This window comes from Poeciliopsis prolifica, unplaced genomic scaffold, assembly GCF_027474105.1.
Source record: "Poeciliopsis prolifica strain line A6 unplaced genomic scaffold, Auburn_PproV2 SCAFFOLD184, whole genome shotgun sequence".
In the NCBI taxonomy this organism is placed as follows: domain Eukaryota; kingdom Metazoa; phylum Chordata; class Actinopteri; order Cyprinodontiformes; family Poeciliidae; genus Poeciliopsis; species Poeciliopsis prolifica.
Genome location: NW_026562559.1, coordinates 55,171 through 75,645, shown reverse-complemented (window position 1 = coordinate 75,645; position 20,475 = coordinate 55,171). Strand labels below are relative to the sequence as shown.

Sequence of the window (20,475 nt, the reverse complement as noted above, 5' to 3'; positions counted from 1 at the left end):
AAACAAAGGGCCAATAATGACCTATATGCTGTTTGGACAATAAGGAGGGAAATAATGATTTGTACAGGTTGGTGAAGTAGAGAGACAGAGATGGGAAAGATGAGCAGGTCAGGATTTCTAAGGGTAGGAATGTGAGATGCTGAGAGTGATGGGAAGATAGAAAGAGAAATTGTAGAAGAAGATGTTCCGGTCAGATGAGGCTAAAGCTTTTTCTCTGTTTTCACTGTCAAAACAAATGTTAAAAAAGTATAATATGTTGAAGTTGCTTCTTAGGGTTACTTTTATTATTTGTCAAGATCTACAAATAACTTGTTTATTTTTGCCTGTTTTGTATGGAGAGCTGGAGTGTGATAAATATCTTTATGATTCCTCCACAGAGTGAAGATCTCAGAGCTCCCTAGTGGTCAGAATACCCAACATCAAACATCCATATTTATGGTCTGTATATTTATGTCTCCTGCTTTCTGTCTGTTGTGTTCATATGGTCGTCTCTACGCTACAAATTGTGAACTAGTGGACTGCCAGTCTAACTTACGGCCCTTTACCAAAAGCAACTAGCTTTGAATTGGCTCAGTTCTGCTCTACACAGTGCGGATGGTTTTCTATCACCACTGAGTCAGAGCTCTAGTAGGTGATGCCAATGTCAGTACAATGTGATCTGTATGTAACCCAAAAACAACGTCCTTCATTAGTAATGGAGGACATGGAAGCCATGTTGAAATTTCTGATCATTCTTTGGCTTTTGGTCAGACTCAGTCACTGCTGTGAGTTTTTGTAAATGGTGGATTGGATTATTGTAACTATTGTAATGTGACCTCTGACCCCACTCTCTACCAATCAGAGACCATCAGACTTCTGTCATGTTTTTCTTAACTAATTACTACTTTATTTTACTAATATTACAACTTTATTTTATTCTATGCTGTTGTTTTTTATTTTAGTAATATTACAATGTTTTTCTTGCCATGTGACAACTTTATTCTGGTAACATTATGACTTTATTTTCACACATTATAACAGAAACCTCCTCACGTTAAATCCCTGTGTCTGGCTGTGTGTCCACTCTTCCCATCATGGCTCTACAGGCAGTCATTAGAAATTTAATTGTTTTCTTCTTTTCCCTCAGACACAATTACGCCTTTCGCTCTGAGCCGTGCACAAACGTGGAGATGAAACTTCGACCTCATAAGATTGGAATATTTGTGGACTATGAGAAAGGAGAGGTGAAAACAAAACCTTGTTTTACTTTCAGAAACTCATCAATCTAACGATTAACGGCTGGATGTGAAACCTTATTAAGTTAGTAAACTGTCCTTGTTCTTTTCTTCTTCCCACAGGTATCTTTTTACAACGTCGATTCCAAAGTCCACATTTACTCTTTCCACGACATCTTCACTGAAAACCTCTTCCCCTTCTTCAGCCCCTGCACCAACAAATCAGGAAAAAACGAAATGCCCCTGATCATCAGTCCAGTAAACATGGTGTAAAATTTAGATGTTTTTGAAGTGGGGTTCTGTTGAGAGGTTATTCGCAGCTAACAGCTTACCTTCAGTCTCTAGTCATTCAGGACGACAAGAGATTAGATGCTAAAGCTAACTTACTAGTCTTCTTTGAGCCAAGGTAGTAAGAGGATATCTGCCATCTTGAAAATTTATTAGTTTGCACACTTAGCTCTGCTATTAGCAGCTAATTTTTTTTAGCTAACTTTGGAAAATGTTCAGTGCCTTTAGCTTCCTTTAGATAAATTTTTTCAGATGAATTTTAAAACTCTAATTTACTTTTCTGTTTTGTAAATGTTCAGTTAAATAACATTTGAAATCTGTGTAAAAGTTTTGGTTTTTTACTGTTAATAATTAACAGTAATTATTATTAACAGTAAAATGCTCTTATTTTGAAGTGGGTGAAGGTTATTTATGCAGCAGTTAACTCTCCTCATTCTTATTTCCCCATGAAATGTTATTGAGCAAGTGCCAAAATACAACAAATGAAAAAATGAAGAAAATGTAAAAATACAAAACTCACATAGGGAAACAACTAGAGGTGTTAATCAAATATATGCAAAATATCCAAGTATATGAATTATTTTAGAGCTTCCTCATGTTCACCTCATTATTATCAACATGGTGGAAATATATGTTTGAAATAGTAAATATTTTATTGCTGATATCTTCAACTGGGACTCAGTAGAAGAGATAGCTTCATAATTAACTAATCATGTTTAATCATAAAGTGATTTCAGATGTCTGCAATGTGAGTATGGAGAAGATGATTTTATATTAACACTGCTTGCCATAAAGACACAGCGGTACCAAAGTGAGATCATGACCCACGTCAACATGTTTTTGTTTAATTAAATGTAAAAACCAAACCCACTATAACACACCGTGGGAAACACAGACACTGGAAATATTTTGAATTGTGTTTTTTTACTAGTCAGAATATAAAAGCAGATATTTTAAATTACTCTTTAGAATAGTCAAAATGTAGTTGTTTCTAGTGAAAACTCCTTTTAAATATTTATAAAAACTCAGATGAACAAGGGTGTAAGAAAATGGATGGATGGAAAACAGATTGTATGCTAAATTGGCCTGCCATACTCACAGGGCTCAACCTTCCTGCTTTGCATCAGAAATAGGAGAAGGTGAGTCTGCAGGTACCTACTGATAACTTGCCCACAGTAAACAAAACCTGCAAATTGAGAAACAGGAACTAAAAAACCGGACAGAACTGGATGTGAATCAGAGAATGAAAACAGAATCAGTTTCTCACCTGGAGGAAAAACCTAAAAATTTCAGACACTTATTTTCAGTTATCTTTTCTGTGTTGCAGATCAACTTCAAACTGAAGGTAAGACAATCCATACATTGTGGACGAAACAGGAGAAACACTAAATAACATCTAGATTTGGTCTTTATGATTTTTTTGTCTTTATGCAGCAGCTGGTCGGTCATAAAGAACGATCAGACCGAGGCTCGTTTAGTTTCTCTATTTCATTTATTTCTAAACTCCAGTTAGATGTGTTGGTTTGTTTAATGCTGAAACATTATTATTGTCTCCGTCAATATTTGCTGATAACTTTTTGTCTGTCTGATGTAATTTTAAATATTTAAAAAAATGCTATGATCAGTTACTCAGTACTTCAGTGGCCTTTTTACAAAAATACTTTTTTACTTTCAGACAGCTACGTTTTACTTTTTTTGAGTAAAATGTACAATTTTCTATACTCTATATTATAGAAAATTAATGACTATTAATGTGATAAAAAAAATATGAAATCTAATACGCTTTGTGATTTATTTCTCATATTTTGAAATAAACCATAAAGAGAAATCCTGTATAGACAGAATATATATATATTTAATTAATTTAATATATTCAGCCTTATACATAACCTCCAATGTATGAAAGTCTTCACCTTTATACATAGGGGAAGTACAGGCACAAAGACCAGGGTGTGATTCTGGTAATAATATTTAAAATGTATTTTAAAATGTTTAAAAATATTTAAAATGTATTACAACAGTGAGAAAAATTGTATGTGTGTGGCATTTTAGTCTTTTGTGTGTATATGAATCTTTAGTTGTGTGTGAGACAAAACATAGTTTTAAATAACTTTCAACTTTATTAATTATTGTACTAATATTAAATGACTAATCATATTTATTAACAGTTCAAAGTGCACATACAAAATATGAAGGTTGAAACCTCATTTTATGTTTTTAATAACAGGAAAGTTAACATTTTTTAAATATTCAGTAGGAAGTACCAAATTAGTTCCTGCTTTTTGCCAGATTCCTTTGTGTTTTTCTGTTGGCTTGTCTTACTGCATAATAATGTCAACTGATAGTTTTATGCTGCGATACACCAACCACGTTTTGAGCGTCAGCCACGTCTGGATTACAGTCTATGTTGAGGCGCATCGAGGCTGTGAATCACGTTTTTGACATGCGAAACATGTTGGTGTGAACGCAGCATTATTGAACATGATGTGAGAGAAAAACAATATGTAGAGCTGTGGGACAGGTGAGAGATCGTCTCTGTAAATTAATATAAAAACTGTTTGCAGATTGATGTGGCCCTGACCTCGGCATCATGAGTCAGAATGAGGAGCTGAAAGAAGGAGAACCTCAGAGCAAAGCTAAGAGGTGAAGTGACCTTCCACTGTTTTTGTGTCATCAATCTGTTAGAGCAAATCATCACTTAAGCAACTTTATTTACAGAAAACAATCTGACGATGAAGTGGAACCAGAATCCTGGGAGAACATGTCCAAGCGGGATCTCATTGATTTTAAATCAAACCAGCCTTCATCTAGAAAGAGGTGAGCTACATCTAAACAATCTATGTATCTAAAACGTGATCCCAACATTTACCTATAGAGTATAGAAAAGTATGGAAGAAAAATGTTTTTTTTTTTTATTGTACTATTGTCTTGTTTTAGTGATTTAATAATTTATCAGGTCAGTAATCAGACCGGGGGCTCGTAAAAGGATCTAACTATCTGCTTTAGATAGATATTATGTTGTGATTGACAACATAATGTCTATCAACTTATTAATCACCCTTGAATTATAATGCAGTGATTAGTGGATTATATTCCTAAGGTTAGTTGCTTATATGGTGACTGACATTATTTGTTGTATTTCATTACAACAAATAATGAAATACGCTGCAAACACATGAATGATGCAAACTCCTAAACACACAAGACAAAAACAAAAGCAATTGCAAGAAAATAGAAACTAAAACCTGAACAATACAAATGCAAAATGAATAAATAAATAATGTTGCAACTACAGACTGATATTTGTTTTTTGGGCTGTTTTAGTTATTTCCTCTTTTGATCAATTTTCTGTTTGTTTTTCTCTTACTTTTCCATTTTAGTTTATTCCTCGTATCACTACAGTTAGTCTTATTCTTTGTTTTCTTTGTTGTTGGTTTGTGATTTGTTTATTTAATGTTTCTTTCTATTTGTCTTTTCATTTGGTTCAAGTTTCTTTCTCCCATCCATCTACTACTTCCTGTCATCTTCTTCTTGGTGGTTTACACCATCTGGTTGTTGATTATGTGCTTCCATTGTAGTTTTATGAAATAAACCAATTTTGAAATGGGCAAAAAAAAAAAAAAAACACCTGATCATAGTGCTAAAACTTTTCATAGAAAAACTTGAGTTTTTTCAAAAATGCTGCATTTCCATTAAGCAAATGAAATTGTACAATTATAAGTTCAGTGGAAACACAAATACTGATGATTCCTTTTGTTACAACCCATACAAAGAACCTCTGTAATCCTCCCTTTAACTCGGCTTTTCCCAGTCTGTTCCTAAACCTTTTTAAGTTTTCCGTTTGCTTTAATGAACTCTCATCAGACACTCAACACTCCAATCTGCATTATACATATTGACATAGACAAAATGCTGCAGAAACAGGAAATAAAAGCAAAAGTAAAAATTCTGCAAAACAGCAACATCGAATGCTGCAGATGTTGGATAAATCCAAGGAGATTCAAACAACATAAACAGTTTTCAGGATTTTAATTAGATTTGCTGAAGAAAGTTGGAGGAAGAAAAAAAAGTTGCTGTATATTTAATGTCTGTTTCAGTAGAACATCAGCATATTTTCATAATACGTCACTCCAAACTCCTTCTAGTGATCTGGAGGATTTCCATTTTTGTGGAGCAAAGTTGCAGCTTTTATTCTTGGTTGTTTTTCTTATTTGTAATGTTTTATTGTTTACTTCTAAAAGACAGGCATGAAAGGGTAGAAAAAGATCTCTTTTTCAAACTTTAAAATAAATATTTTTTATGTACTGTCTGTTATTTGTGTTAATTTGTTTTGCTGTTGTATTGTGTTTGCAGCCCATTTCACCGTTTGTTGAGCAAATGGTGAAGTGGGTTAGGTTTAGGGCCAATGCACCTGTTAGTCACTGTACTCTTGCTGTACATGTTTTTTACATGACAGAGCTCAGCACTCACTGTCCAGCTGTTCATCTGGACATCTGTCAGAAATAGACCAACATCCTTCTCCAAAGAGATGAGTTGTTTTTAAATGTTGTAACTTGGTATATCTGGGCATTTGTTTCTGTTTTATAACCATATAGACTTTTTCACCTGAACCTACCAGCTGAATACAGGAAGTGCAGCTGACATTATGTCTTCAACAGCATTCAGCTTGCCTTACTTTTCTTTTGTAACTGACATCCAGGTTAGTTTTTTTTAAATAATTTCCATTACTCCTGTATTTGCATCTGAAGGTGGTAGTTGCTATGGTGAGAGCACTATTTGGTTTTTACTTTGCATTTTGATGCTTTGTGTGTCTGCAGCCCAACCCATAGTTGGAGAAGTGATCCGGTTACAGTAAGACAGTTTATGGGAGTAAATCCAACATTTCATCTACAATAATAATAAAAGTTAATCCATGTAAACTAATTCAAATATTCTAGAGAAAGGAAGCAGAATAATCTTAAAGAAAATTATCAAAAGTGGAAATGAGAATAAAATAATTTATGTTATTCTCTGTGATAAGATAAAAATGATCTCACACAGAGGAACTTCCTCTTCCTCTGTTGATTCATGCTGGTATTACAATATGAGCCAAAAACTAACGCAAGGCAAAGAACACAAAGTTTCTTCCTTCCAACAAAACCCACAAATGTGCTGACACAGTTTCTCTCATAAATACAATTTGGCGCGTTCACATCCAAACAGGAACTGTATCAGTCACATGATTTCCCTCAAAGTGACAAGAGGTTTCTGTGTCGTCTGGTCCTCACTAGTCCTACCTGCTGCTATTGGATCCACCTTATAAACTTCAGTATGACGTTAATTTTGTTGCCTGTCTGGATCTACAAAAGCTTCCTTTTTTATTTCCGCATGTGTGTGTGTGTGTGGGGGTGTGTGTGTGTGTGCGTGTGTGTGCGTGTGTGTGTGTGTGTGGGGGGGGGGGGGGGGTGTAGAGCTGTAATGTGAGCAAAGTCTTTCTGATTCCTCCACAGAGTGAAGCAAATCTCAGAGGTTCCTAGTGGTCCGTCTCCCCAACAGCAACATATAGAGCTGGATTCCATATTTAAGGTCAGTATATTTACATCCACTGATTCATGTCTAATGTATTTTTAGTCATCTCTGCAAAGTATGATCCAGTGGATAAATCAGTGGATTTTCCACCAGCATCCATTTTGTTCTAACAGCCTCTCTTGATGAGATATTAGCTCCACTATTGGAGCAAAATGAACAGAGAACTAACAAGAGTCTGTTCCCTATTGAGTTAAAATTGATGGAGATTTTGGGTAAATAATTAAGTTTAGATTTACAATAAAATTTCACTTTGACAAAAATGTTACTAGGTCATCCCCAACTCACAAAGCTCTGAATTTAATGGTATTTCACAGCACTGGCTAAACCATTGAGGCCTTAACTGTGTCTACTATTCCATTTTAGGAGCTGAAAAAGAAGATTTTCACCTTTGCGGACAGTGAGCTGAAAAAGATCCAAATGGCTCTGGGTTCAGATTACCCAGAAGGTTTAGATGAGAATAAGGAGGAGCATGAAGTTTCAGAGGGTGAAGATAAACTGCAGATGAACAGCAGCAGAGAAGCATTTGAGAAAATCACACAGCACTTCCTGAGGATGATGAACCAGAAGGAGCTTGCTGACCATCTTCAAAGCAGTAAGACAATTTCTGTAAAAAGTGTAAATTGATAAATAAATCTTTCTTTCAATGTTGGTAATCATTCAATCAACACAATCAATAGGTTGCCGATTTGATACCTGCTCCATACAGACTGGTGCATGGCAGCCAAACCTCTGTTAGATTTATATTTAGAGGCTCCAAAATGAGATTCAAATACATTTGTTGCACAGTGGATTCTTTTTCTCACTGTGAATATAAACATGTCTTTTATATTCTGTGTAGTTTTTTCCCCTTTAACATCTCAGACACTATGAATTGGATCTGGTCCTCTGATAAGGAGGGACCACAGTGATTAGTTGTTCATAGAGCAGTGTTTCTTAATTCTGGTCCTTAGATCCCACTGTCCTGCATGTTTTAGGTGTTTCCCTTCTGCCATACACATGGATTAAATCCTTGGGTGATCAACAGGCTTCTTCAGTACTTGGTGACTGGAGAAGACGTCACGCAATCATTTAATCAGCTGTTCTGGTATAGAGGCACATGTAAAACATGCAGAGCAGGTTGGCCTGAGTACTGGAATTAAGAAACACTGTCATAGAGGTATTTGCAAAGACTAATAAATGCAAGATAAAAGGAGCTAAGGTAAAGGAAGGGGAGTACAGATTTGGTGGAATACAGATGTATTCCAGGTGAGGAGTGAGTAGAATCTCACTGGGCACAAAGTCCCAGGAGTCGGACAGGTGGCCCAGCACAGATGATCAGGGCAGAGAGGAACCTCAACCTGCAGCCTTTGGGCTGGAGAGGGCGTAGCACGCCTAAAGAGTGGCCTGAGGAGTGCGCTGCAAAGAGATATCTATATTCTGAAGCAACACAGCAAGCGGGGCTCAATCAGTGGCTCCTGGTACCAAATGTGGCCTCTCACCTCGTGACTCTTTAAGAAAGCTGTTGGTTTAAGGTGAGGGGGCAAATCCAGCGAACAAAAGTGAGGTCACAACAACGAGGATGAAATGAATAGTGCTGGAAAACTACTTGCATAATGTGTTCAATAATCTAGCAGCATGAGTGTGACTGAGTGAGGCTTAAGAAAGGAAACAATCAGATAGATACCAAGTCATGACTAACTTGTAACACTATTGGATTTGTGGATCCATTTTCATTGGTTGGGTGAACAAACTCAGTCGGCTGTTAGCAATTAGTAGCGCACTGCTAGTGGATATTTATTGTAACACTGAGGAGAAAGATGAGGTTGTTGTTTTTCTGTACATCCAGTGGTTGGTGCAGGTTGCTATAATTAACAGTAGCCACACAGGGACACCTGCTGGAAGAAAACAAACACACCCAGTACAACACTTTTATTCTATTGGCTGAGACATTGCCAAGCGACAGTACTTTTTTTGTTCCAAAGACGAGCAGAAAATGATGATGAACATCAGGAAAGAAGTTGTTGCTCATGTAATATAGAAATGTTTTTGAACCTTCCATGTTATCTGCATACAGCCTCTTTCACTGAGCTTGTACTTTAGGATCCCTGTAGTTCAGTATTTTTTTGTCTGTGTTGTGTACCAAATAGCAAAATTTGAAAATATTATATGTTGATATTATTATAATTAAATAATAACTCAGCATATTCAAACTAAAAGTCAATCTCCGGGGGAATCCCGAGATTGTCTCCAGGCCAGCCGGGAGACATAGTCCCTCCAGTATGTCCTGGGTCTTCCCCAGGGCCTCCTTCCGGTGGGACGTGCCCAAAACATCTCACCAGGAAGGCATCCAGGAGGCATCCTGACCAGATGCCCGAGCCTCAACTTGCTCCTCTCGATGTGGAGGAGCAGCGGCTCCAGTCTGAGTCCCTCCCGGATGACCGAGCTTCTCACCCTATCTCTAAGGGAGAGCCCAGCTCCCTATGGAGGAAGCCCATTTTGGCTGCCTGTATCTGAGATCTCATTCTTTCGGTCATGACCAAAAGCTCATGACTATAGATGAGGGTAGGAATGTAGATCGACCGGTAAATCGAGAGCTTCGCTTTTTGACTCAGCTCTCTCTACACCACGACGGACCAGTACAGTGCCCGCTTCATAGCGGACACTGCGCCAATCCGCCTGCCGATCTCCCGCTCCCTTCTTCCGTCATTTGTGAACAAGATCCCGAGATACTTTAACTCCTCCACTTGGGGCAGGACATCTCCCTCGACCCGTAGAAGGCACTCTACCCTTTTCTGTAACCAACAGAAAATATTTGTAATAATTTTAAAGTTAAATATAAGAAATGATGAATTTATTTTAATTAGTTATTTTTGCATTCTCTTAGGATCATTCACCACCTGTCAACAAACACTAAAGTCTAACATGAAGAAAAAGTTCCAGTCTGTGTTTGAAGGAATCACAAAATCAGGAAATCAAAACTTTCTCAATCAGATCTACACAGAGCTCTACATCACAGAGGGAGGATCTGAAGAGGTCAATAATGAACATGAGGTCAGACAGATTGAATCAGTGTCCTGGAAACCAGATAGACCAGAAACAACAATTAGACCTGAAGACATATTTAAACCCTCACCTGAGAGAGAAGAACCAATCAGAGCAGTGATGACAACAGGAGTGGCTGGTATTGGGAAAACGGTGCTGACACAGAAGTTCACTCTGGACTGGGCAGAAGACCAAACTAACCAAGACATCCAGTTCATGTTTCCATTCACATTCAGAGAGCTGAATCTGTTAAAAGACCAGCAGTTCAGCTTAGTGGAGCTTGTTCACCACTTTTTTAGTGAAACCAAAGGAATCTCCAGGTTTGAAGAATTAAAAGTTGGATTCATCTTTGATGGTTTGGATGAATGTCGACTTCCACTGGACTTCAGGAAAAATGAGATCCTGACAGATGTAACAAAGTTCACCTCAGTGGATGTTCTTCTGACAAACCTCATCAGAGGGAACCTGCTTCCCAAAGCTCTCCTCTGGATAACCACAAGACCTGCAGCAGCCAATCGGATCCCCACTGAGTTTATTGGCATGATGACAGAGATCAGAGGATTCACTGACCCACAGAAAGATGAATACTTCATGAAAAGATTTAAATATAAGAAGCAGGCCAGAATGGTAATCTCCCATGTAAAGAAATCCAGAAGCCTCCACATCATGTGCCACATCCCAATCTTCTGCTGGATCACTGCTACAGTTATGGAAGACATGTTGAACAAGAAAGATGAAGAAGAGCTGCCAAAAACCCTGACTGAGATGTACATCCACTTCCTGGTGGTGCAGACCAAACAGAAGATCATCAAGTACGATGGAGGAGCTGAGACAGATTCAATCTGGAGTCCAAAGAACCAGAAGATGATTGAGCCCCTGGGAAAACTGGCTTTTGAACAGTTGATGAAAAGAAACCTGATCTTCTATGAATCAGACCTGACAGAGTGTGGCATTGATATCACAGCAGCTTCAACATGCTCAGGAGTTTTCACACAGATCTTCAGAGAAGAGAGAGGTCTGTACCAGAATAAAGTTTTCTGCTTCGTTCACCTGAGTGTTCAGGAGTTTCTGGCTGCTCTTCATGTTCAACTGACCTTCATCAAATCTGGAGTCAATCTGATGGTAAAAGGTGAAATGAAATCCAAGGAATTGGAAAAAAGACACCAGGAATCCTCAGAGACAGAAATGTACAAGACTGCTATGGACATGGCCCTGGAGAGTCCAGATGGACACCTGGACTTGTTCCTCCGCTTCCTACTTGGTCTTTCTCTGGAGACCAATAAGCGTCGCTTAAGAGGCTTTGTGGCACAGACAGAAGAAAGTTTAGCAGCCAATAAGTACACAGCCCAGTACATCAAGGAGAAGATGAATCATTATGGTGTTGAGAAAATAATCAATCTGTTCCACTGCCTGAATGAACTAAATGATCAATCTCTGGTGGAGGAAATCCAACAATCTCTACGTACAGGAAGTTTTTCAACACACCAGTTGTCTCCTGCTCATTGGTCAGCTCTGCATTTCATCCTGCTGTCATCAGACAAAGGTCTGGAGACATTTGACCTGAAGAAATACTCTGCTTCAGAGGAAGGTCTTCAGAGACTGCAGCCAATAGTCAAAGCCTCCAGCAAAGCTATGTAAGTACAGATGTAGTCAGTTTTATAAAAGTCTGCAATCATAATAATACATTTACTTTGTATTGTCTTTGTCCTTTCAGACTGAGTGGTTGTAACCTCTCAGAGAGAAGCGGTGAAGCTCTGTCCTCATTGCTCAGCTCAACATCCTCTAGTCTCAGAGATCTGGACCTGAGTAACAATGACCTGACAGATTCTGGAGTGAAGCTGCTGTGTGAAGGACTGATGAGTCCTAACTGTGAACTGGAGAGTCTCAGATTTGATCCATTTTAATTCTATGTTTTACATTCTGTGCAACACATATGTTTTGCATTTTATGTAAGATGTAGAATGTAAAATTCTTTGTTTTACATATTTAGAAACATGTCTAAAGCATATTTTTGTTTGTGTACATTTTAAAAAGAAAACTGTATCAAGTATTGAGTTTTCTCTGACTTGGCAGTAGAGAGCAGTTGCAGCAAAGAAGTTTCAATGCTGATATGTGGGCAAGTTAGTTAAGCAAATCGTTACTGTCTAGGAAAAAAACATTAAAAAAAATATAAAGTTGTGAGTTTAACAATGAACATAGAATCTTTCTTACTTGTCCAAGGGAAATAAGATAAAAGTTTTAATTTGAACTGTATAATACCATGTTACTGTTAAAAATATATTTCATGTTTCAGATTAATCAAGATAACCTAAATATAAATACAAAATGGTCTCAAGCTGAAAATCTTCACTTCTTGTAGGGAAGCACAATATATTGTCAATATCAGAATCGACAAATGTTAGTCATATTTTCAAATATCAATATTGGTCCCAGCAACGATCAACAACCAGTGTCAAAATATATATTTTTGCCCCCGAAACATTGTTCTTATTGTGGTTGATACGCTCCCCCAAGTGAAATTTAAAGTTAAATTTTTGAGACATTCAAAATAAATGTGTAAAATTGGTTCCTCTGTATGAAAGCAGTGGCTTTAAACTGTATCTGTAAAGTATTTCCAGTTCTTCATTTTTTTCCAGATTATGTTGTGTTATTGATTTGAGAGTAATTCTCTTTTTTTAATCTACACAATGTAGACACTAATAGGTTTTCACTTTGTTAGTGGGACAAAGGACAATGTTTTTGAACATTGTTGTAGAATAGGAAGGTCCAAAACTCTTGATTATTAAACAAACAATACTTAGAGACGAGTCCTTCACTACCAGCCACGACGGGTCAGGAGATTTATTATCACTTCTACCACGGATGCATCATTACAAAATCAAAGTTCCAAAAGTCTTTTCCCCAAAATCTCCTCATTTTTTATCAACAACCCATTTTTATACACCATCCTTTACACTAGTGTGTATGGGGGAAGTTTTGACCAATCCAGATAATTATTTTGATTTGTGTCAAGATTTCTGGCTGCTCATAGACTGAGTGTCTGTTGGAGTTTCTCGAAAAATCTTGATCTCTTTAATCTAAACATCTGGTCCACATCTGAACTGCCGAATAAGCCAATTAATCACAAATGTTTTTCTTATCTATCTAAACAGCTTTCTTCCCAACCTGTGTTTTGGTCCAACTTTGTACTTCACACGCAAGGGAGTCAGATCATATCGACTTTAATGGCACCAACAGTCTTTCTGCAAAAACAACTCCATAAGAAGTATTTCCGTGCTAACAACATGTTTGCACATTTCCTAAAAATGTACAATGTTATTTTGAAAAGTTACTTAGGTATTTGAAATCTTTATTATTGAAGACTCAGCTGAGGGTGCACCTTAACTGATCAGTTAAATGTTTCTAACATTTAACTGTTAATCAGTTAAGTTAAGCTTAATTTACTATAGGTAAATTAAGAACATGATTTGTAACAAATTTGCCTATAAAATGTCTTGCAGGTCACTTATCAGAGCAGAAATTAAAGAATGACATCAAAGAAATTGTCTCTAAACCTTTGAGATTAGTGTGCTGAACGTTATAAAAAAATTAAAGCATTTTTGGCACCACTGAATGTACTGAAAAACACAGAAGTTCCTACTGCTTATGTTTATTTGTAATGTAAGAAGTTTAGAACCACCAGGTCCCTCTGCAAAATCAAAAGTATTTGTACTGAGGGTTGAGATGAGGATGAGAGCAGTCAGACCCAGGTTGAAGTGAGAAAAATGTTTTAATGATGTCAAAATGCAAAGTTGCTCTGGAACGCTGCAAAGCACAACAAATGAACATAGAGGATCCAGGGATAACAGATGACACAGGTGAACTTCAATACATGTGGGGATATCAGGAAATGAGGGACAGCTGGAACCAATAAAGGGGAATGACATAAAATATGGCAACAAAATACGGTGCTCTGGTCAAATAAACACATACCTTGGTTTGGACTTTGCAAGTTGTTAGATCAAGACAAGAGACGGAGAATAGTCTAGATCAGGGGTGGGCAATTATTTTTTCCATGGGGCCACATGAGAGACAGAAAATGTTGTGGAGGGCCAGACCAAAAGGCTGAACTCAATCCTGCATAATATTAATTGTATTTCTTTATAAAAAGCAGTAAATAGCATTGTTTTGACAAGCTAGTAAGAGTAGATGTTATAGTTAAGCAATGAAAAACTGAGGTTGCCTTACAAAAAAATGTTATTTATTCAGTCAAATTAACCAAATCAATGGTAAACAAAATGTGAACATTTATACAATTTGTGACTCATATTAGTGAACATTTTCAGTCACATTCACTCCAAAACACATTTGAGTTTTATATACTGTTGGAAAGAGGTTCTTAACAGACTAAAGACACCACAATATTGTCTTTGTACTCCAAACAAGATACATCACATTGAACTGATTGAGAAAAGGGCTTCCAAAAAAGTGTTCCAGTTCACTGCTAGTTGGTGCCTTTACATGCCTACATGCTTACATGTCTTTGTAGTCTAACCACTTTATTGGTATTTTCAGTGAGAGAAATCTAGTCTCTGCTGGGCTTTAGCGAGTGCATCAAAGTCAGCTTGAATGTCTGAAGTGGCGATGCGAAGCATGGCTGACAGATGCTCATCAGTGAGAGGATCTGTACCTGGATTTTATAAAGTTCATCCTTGAAAATGTTTGTTCACATATGTAGGTAGAGCCAAAGAGAACCAACATCTTCTGAGCATGTCTCCTAATGTTTGGAAAGTTCCCCTCCTTCAGAGAAGAGTAGAAATCAAGCAGAGATCCTGACTTAAAGTGCTCTGCCAGTATTGCATCAGACTGCAGGTCAATGAGTTCCAGCTGAACATCACTGTGTACATTATCCACACTGCAGGTAAATGGAGAAGAAACCATGTGCATTTCATCCTCAATTTTTCTGAGATCCTCAAATCGCCTTGAAAACTCACTGTGCAATGCTCCTAACATAGATGAGTACCTGCGAAGGCAATCAGCTGATGGTGTGACTTCTTTCAGGGTTTGCATGTGAGTGAGAGTGTTGCTCTCCAGTTGGCTTGAAAGAAACTGCATCTTTCTCATAAAAGCCTTCACCAGGCTGTGCATTTCATGAACAAAAAGGCCCTTGCCTTGTGCACAAAATATTTGTAAAAATATTTACGTATTTTTACATAAATACGTAAATATTTACGTACATAAATTATTTACGTATTTATGTATGTAAATAAAAACTTCAAAATAAAAGCAAAGCAGCTTTAGTCCATTCACAAGGTGAAATTAGAAAATATGTTTATTTTATGTTCATTCATCAGTGCAGTCACCCAGTCCTCGTCTGAGAGCTCTGGGATGTCTTTACCTTTCTTCTCACAAAACTCTCCAATCTCTGCTTTCAGATCCCACACTGTTTTTAGCACTTTGCCCAGGCTGAGCCATCTGACAGCTGTATGTTCAGCCTCATGCTCCTCCAAAGTGACAAACTGTCTGTGACTCAATGCCCGTGCCCTGATGAAGTTTACAATTTTAGTAACAACATCAATAACATGGTTAATTTTTAGCACTGATTTGCACAACACATGTTGGTGTATAATACAATGCAAAAATACCAATTTTTGATCTGCATCGATTTCCGTCACTTTATCTTGAATACGTTTCAAAAGTCTGACATTTTTGCCCGTAAGATTTGGACACCTGCCAGTCTGTCCCATTTCAGTCCCCGTGTGTCCATGTACGCATGTACCTCCGCGAACAGATTGCTCCCGGTTGTCGCTCCTCTCATCGACCGCATTGCTGCCAGCTCCTCCGTAATCTTGAAGTCCGACATTATCCCACGGACAAATATGAGTAACTGTGCTGTGTCGCGGACATCACAGCTCTCGTCCAAAGCCAAGTTTTTCTCCAAGTTTGGAGAAAAAGTCCAAACTTGCCACTTCGCGTTGCAGCTGGAGCTCCAGATTCCCCGCAATGTCCTCGATCCTTCTTGTCACGGTTCGCCTGGACAGCGGGATTTGCTCAAATGCTTCTTTTTGTTGAGGGCATATTGGTGCTGCAGAGTCCACCAAACTCCCCCTCTGAGAACGGCTTACTGTTTTTAGCGATTTTGTGGGATATTACAAAGCTGGTCTTGGTTGCTGCATCCCTGGATGTGTGAAGTGTTAAGAATTAAAAAGAGGAATAACTTGATTTAGCTCGTTAATTAATTCTTTGTCCCGAATTCCTGTGTCTGTGTAAGTGTGCAGAGAGAAAAGAGCAATCATACGACGTCAGACTTCAGATATTCAGAGTTTTATCCAGAGAAATTCAATCCAAGAACTTTACAATAAGCCTCTCACCTAGAGCAAAAGTCCAAGACATTACAAAACAGAGACAAAGAACTGAGTAAAAAAAAGACAAAACAGAAGATGCATCCTCCGGGAAACTCTCACTCAGCACAAAGAGATTCCAACTTCTGCTGTGAAACCAACCATTTTTTATAGACTGCGTATTCTCCTCATTTAAATATATGCATTAGGAGGTGTGTTCTTTTCCTTTGTGTGGGCTGTCTTAATGTTAATTTTATTACCTCCTGCTAAAGAGCCCCAAAAGCAGATATACGGAAAACCCTTCTCGTATCAGACGCTGTCCAGTTTGATATATGATTGCAGCTGCAGCGCTATCTCTGCCTCAAAATGTTTCCACAAGAAAGTAGTTTGTGTTTTTAACCAAGCTTGCACACAATGTAATGCTAAATAATGACTATAAGTTTGGATCTAATAAGTAACTAATTAAAAACATGCTTAAAGAAATATAGTTAATTCTAATATAGATAAAATTATTTATAAAAAGTTTTAAGATCCTAGTGAACTTTTGAACCATGCTCAGGAATTTGTTAATTGCCTGGCAGACAGGCTCCCTATCTAAAGAGATTCAAGGCGTCTAGGCCTGTTTTCTGTCTACTCCTCTGCGTTCAGAGAGTCACCAGCTGTCCCAGTTTGGATCTGTATCTAAGTTTATCTTAACCTAAAGTTAACTTATGTACTATTGTGCTACTTTAAAATTCTTATTCCAACAGAAGCATGGTAAAAAAAAAACCTTGCTGCTTTTGTAGCTTAGCTAGCAAAGCTTCCGATGCCCGCGCCTTTCAGCATCGTTCAAGTTTCTGTAGTTCTCCGCGTGTTTCGTCTCGTAATGCCGATTCAAATTGTAGTCCTTAAACACGGCGACCTGCTCCCGCAAACTAAACACACAGCTTTACCTCCGACTTCCGTAAATAAATACTTAGCTGTCCAATTTCTGTTGAAACTCTGCGTTCGGCCTTTAGCGTTCTGTTTTTAGCACGAGCAGACATTTCTCAGGGCTAAAGTAGTGCGGTGACCTGCTTGTGACAACGATCCAATCATGCGTGCGTCCTGATGCGTCATTATGTACGTAAATAAAAACTTCAAATAAAGCAAAGCAGCTTTAGTCCATTCACGAGGTGAAATTAGAAAATATGTTTATTTTGAAATTTCCAATTAACCTTAGACAGGCCGTATGTGGCGCGGGCGTACAATGCCCAGGTCTGCAAATAGTGTGGTCTGACTTTTTACCTCGCGGGCCGCACAGGATCCTCAATCGGTCCGCATGCGGCCCGCGGGCCATACAATGCCCAGGTCTGGTCTAGATTGATAAAATCTAGACTACTATCAAGTGTGTTATAGAGTGTGTGCTATAATGTGTTGTCAACAGGGGAGATTTTCCAATGAGTGACCTTTGCTCCTAAGGCTGAGGTGTCTACTTCCATGTTTGGTCTGGTTGGATGAGATGAGAGCTTTGTTTTTTGTTGTTGTTGTTCAAGTCAGAAGATTTTTCTGCTTCTGGGGATCAAATGAAGATTTTTGGTGGATTTGAGATTGTTGAGGGTATCTGCAGTTTGACTGTATTATCATGAAGTGACAGTAGAAGTTGGCAAAAACATAGGAAGCATTGCAACTGAAGATGAAGTTGTCCAGTTGTGAGATTAATGGAAAATATACCAAGATGTAGCTTTGAATTAGCAAATTTTTTGACCAATATAACCCCATTTTGTCATTCTAATTTTTACATAGTAACACTGGGAGACAGAAAATATAATCTTTATTATTTGTTAGGCCAGCATGTAGGCTGCTGCTCAACAGACACAGTTCTCTAACCTTTTTAGCATTCCAACTAATTATTCTAGCAGTTCTAACCAGTGTGTCACTTCGAGAATATAAATGATTTTTTCAACATTTTTATGTGTTTGTGTCTGCAGGCTTTCAGGCTGCCTCATCACAGAGGAAGGCTGTGCTGCTCTGGCTTCGGCTCTGACTGTGAACTCCTCTCACCTGAAGGAACTGGACCTCAGATACAATAATCCAGGAGACACAGGAATGGAGAGTCTAGCAGATATATTGAAGAATCCAAGCTTCAAACTGGAATCTCTGAAGTAAGAAAATAGTTTCTGCAGCCACATAGCTATGCTATTGCTTAATGCTAGATTCAGAATAGACACAGTGGAAAATATGGCAGCAAACCAGAAGGTGTTGTTCAAAGTCTCCCAGAACTCTTTATTTGTCAAAAAAAATAAAGGAAGATTAATGATGGGATTTGTTCATCTTTCTAGATCAATCTTGAGTGTAGGATAAACCCAACAGCCCCAAACAGCCTCAGACAATGAATGCTAGTTTATGTCAGAGACGACTTGTAGTGCAGCATTAAAATCTTGCCATGTTGGAGAGATGATTAGTTGCCAAAACCAATAAAAAGGATGTTGAGCAGTTCATACAGAGCTGTGCAAAACTATTTAAACAGCTTCAACTTTAACAAACACAAAGCAAAGCATAATTGCAAACTAGAAGCATGAGTGTTTGTTGCATCATTCAAAATTAGTGTCCATCCATTATCTAGCACGCTTGTCCTTGCAGGATGATGAGGGTTGCTGGTGCTAATCTCCACAGTCATTGGGTGAGAGGTCAGGGACTCTCTGGACAGGCTGTCAGTCCATCACAGCATAACTAATAAGGTTTTCATTTTAATCTTAATCTGAAAATGGGGCTGTGACTAAAAATTGTATCTAATTCATAAACAATAATTGATCAATATTTGTTTAATTTCTTGCTGTATGTTTAGGATCATTAATGCTGGGATTTGAACCTTCTTAAATAATATACAGCTTATGAGAAAAAGGCATCCATTATAACTGAAGTGATAGTACCAGTAAAATATTAGACATAGGTAACAGAAAATTGGTAAAACCATCAAAAACCTCCTTTCTTACAGCTTGGAGCCTGCAGGAGAAAGATGGACACCAGGTCTGAGGAAATGTAAGAGCATTTTGATTCATAGTAGATTGTCTCATCTTTGCATGAGTGAATTCAGAAAATTATACATCAGTAACTGAATTGTGTTTCTTCTGTCCTTCAGATTCCTGTCCACTAACAGTCGACCAAAACACTGTAACAGATTCCTCAAACTTTCTGATGAAGAAAGGAAGGTGACATGTTCAACAGAGGAGCAGCCGTATCCTGATCATCCAGACAGATTTGATCTCTATCAGCTGCTGTGTACTGATGGTCTGACTGGTCGATGTTACTGGGAGGTTGAGTGGAGATGGCGGGTTTATGTATCAGTGAGTTACAGGGGAATCAAAAGAAAGGGAGAGAGTGATAATTCCTGGTTTGGATTTAATAATAAGTCCTGGTGTCTAGTCTGCTCTAATGATGGTTACACTGTTTGGCATGATAGTGAAAAAAAAGCTAGCATCCCTGTTCTCTCCTTCTCCTCTCCCTCCTTTGTCTCTGACAAAGTGGCTGTGTATGTGGACTGTCCTGCTGGGACTCTGTCCTTCTACAGAGTCTCTTCAGACACACTGATCCACATCTACACCTTCAACACCAAATTCACTGAAACACTTTATCCTGGATTTGGGTTCAAGAATCGTTCAAGAGCGTGTTGGTGCTCATTTTAGTCCTAAGTGCTTTTCAATACTAAAACATCTCAAGACTATCAATGCATTAAAAACAGAAAAAAATAATAAAAAGTCACTTTAAATAAAACTGTTTTTTAAAAGAAATAACATTGTCCATTAATCTTAGGACCAAACAAAGGAGAATTCTTAAGTCTAAGAACCACTGAACTAATGGTTCTGTCTCCCTTTGTTTTCAATTTACCATAAAGAATTATCAGCAGGTTCTGATCACAGGACATGTGGCTGCAGTGGCCTTCTGATATTCAATGGTGCCTGTCTGTGAAAACCCCTTCACTCAATAAAATAATTTTAAATTACACTGTGAAAAAAAACTGAAGTCAATGTCACTGCATCAATATTAGAGTCACATATGAAAACCTGTAGGATTGTCAGAAGCCTGGCAGCATCATTTACTACACC

General features: G+C 37.9%; 1 long non-coding RNA gene and 1 pseudogene across 1 annotated transcript; both read left to right on the top strand.

Annotated features, from left to right (window-relative positions):
• Positions 1-358: 358 nt before the first annotated feature.
• LOC129356668 (uncharacterized) lies at positions 359-1,477 on the top strand. Its single transcript, XR_008605440.1, has 3 exons — positions 359-438; positions 1,127-1,223; positions 1,338-1,477. It is a non-coding gene; the product is annotated as an uncharacterized LOC129356668 (long non-coding RNA).
• A 2,750-nt stretch (positions 1,478-4,227) lies between these two features.
• Positions 4,228-20,117, top strand: LOC129356665 (NACHT, LRR and PYD domains-containing protein 3-like; annotated as a pseudogene).
• Positions 20,118-20,475: the final 358 nt, after the last annotated feature.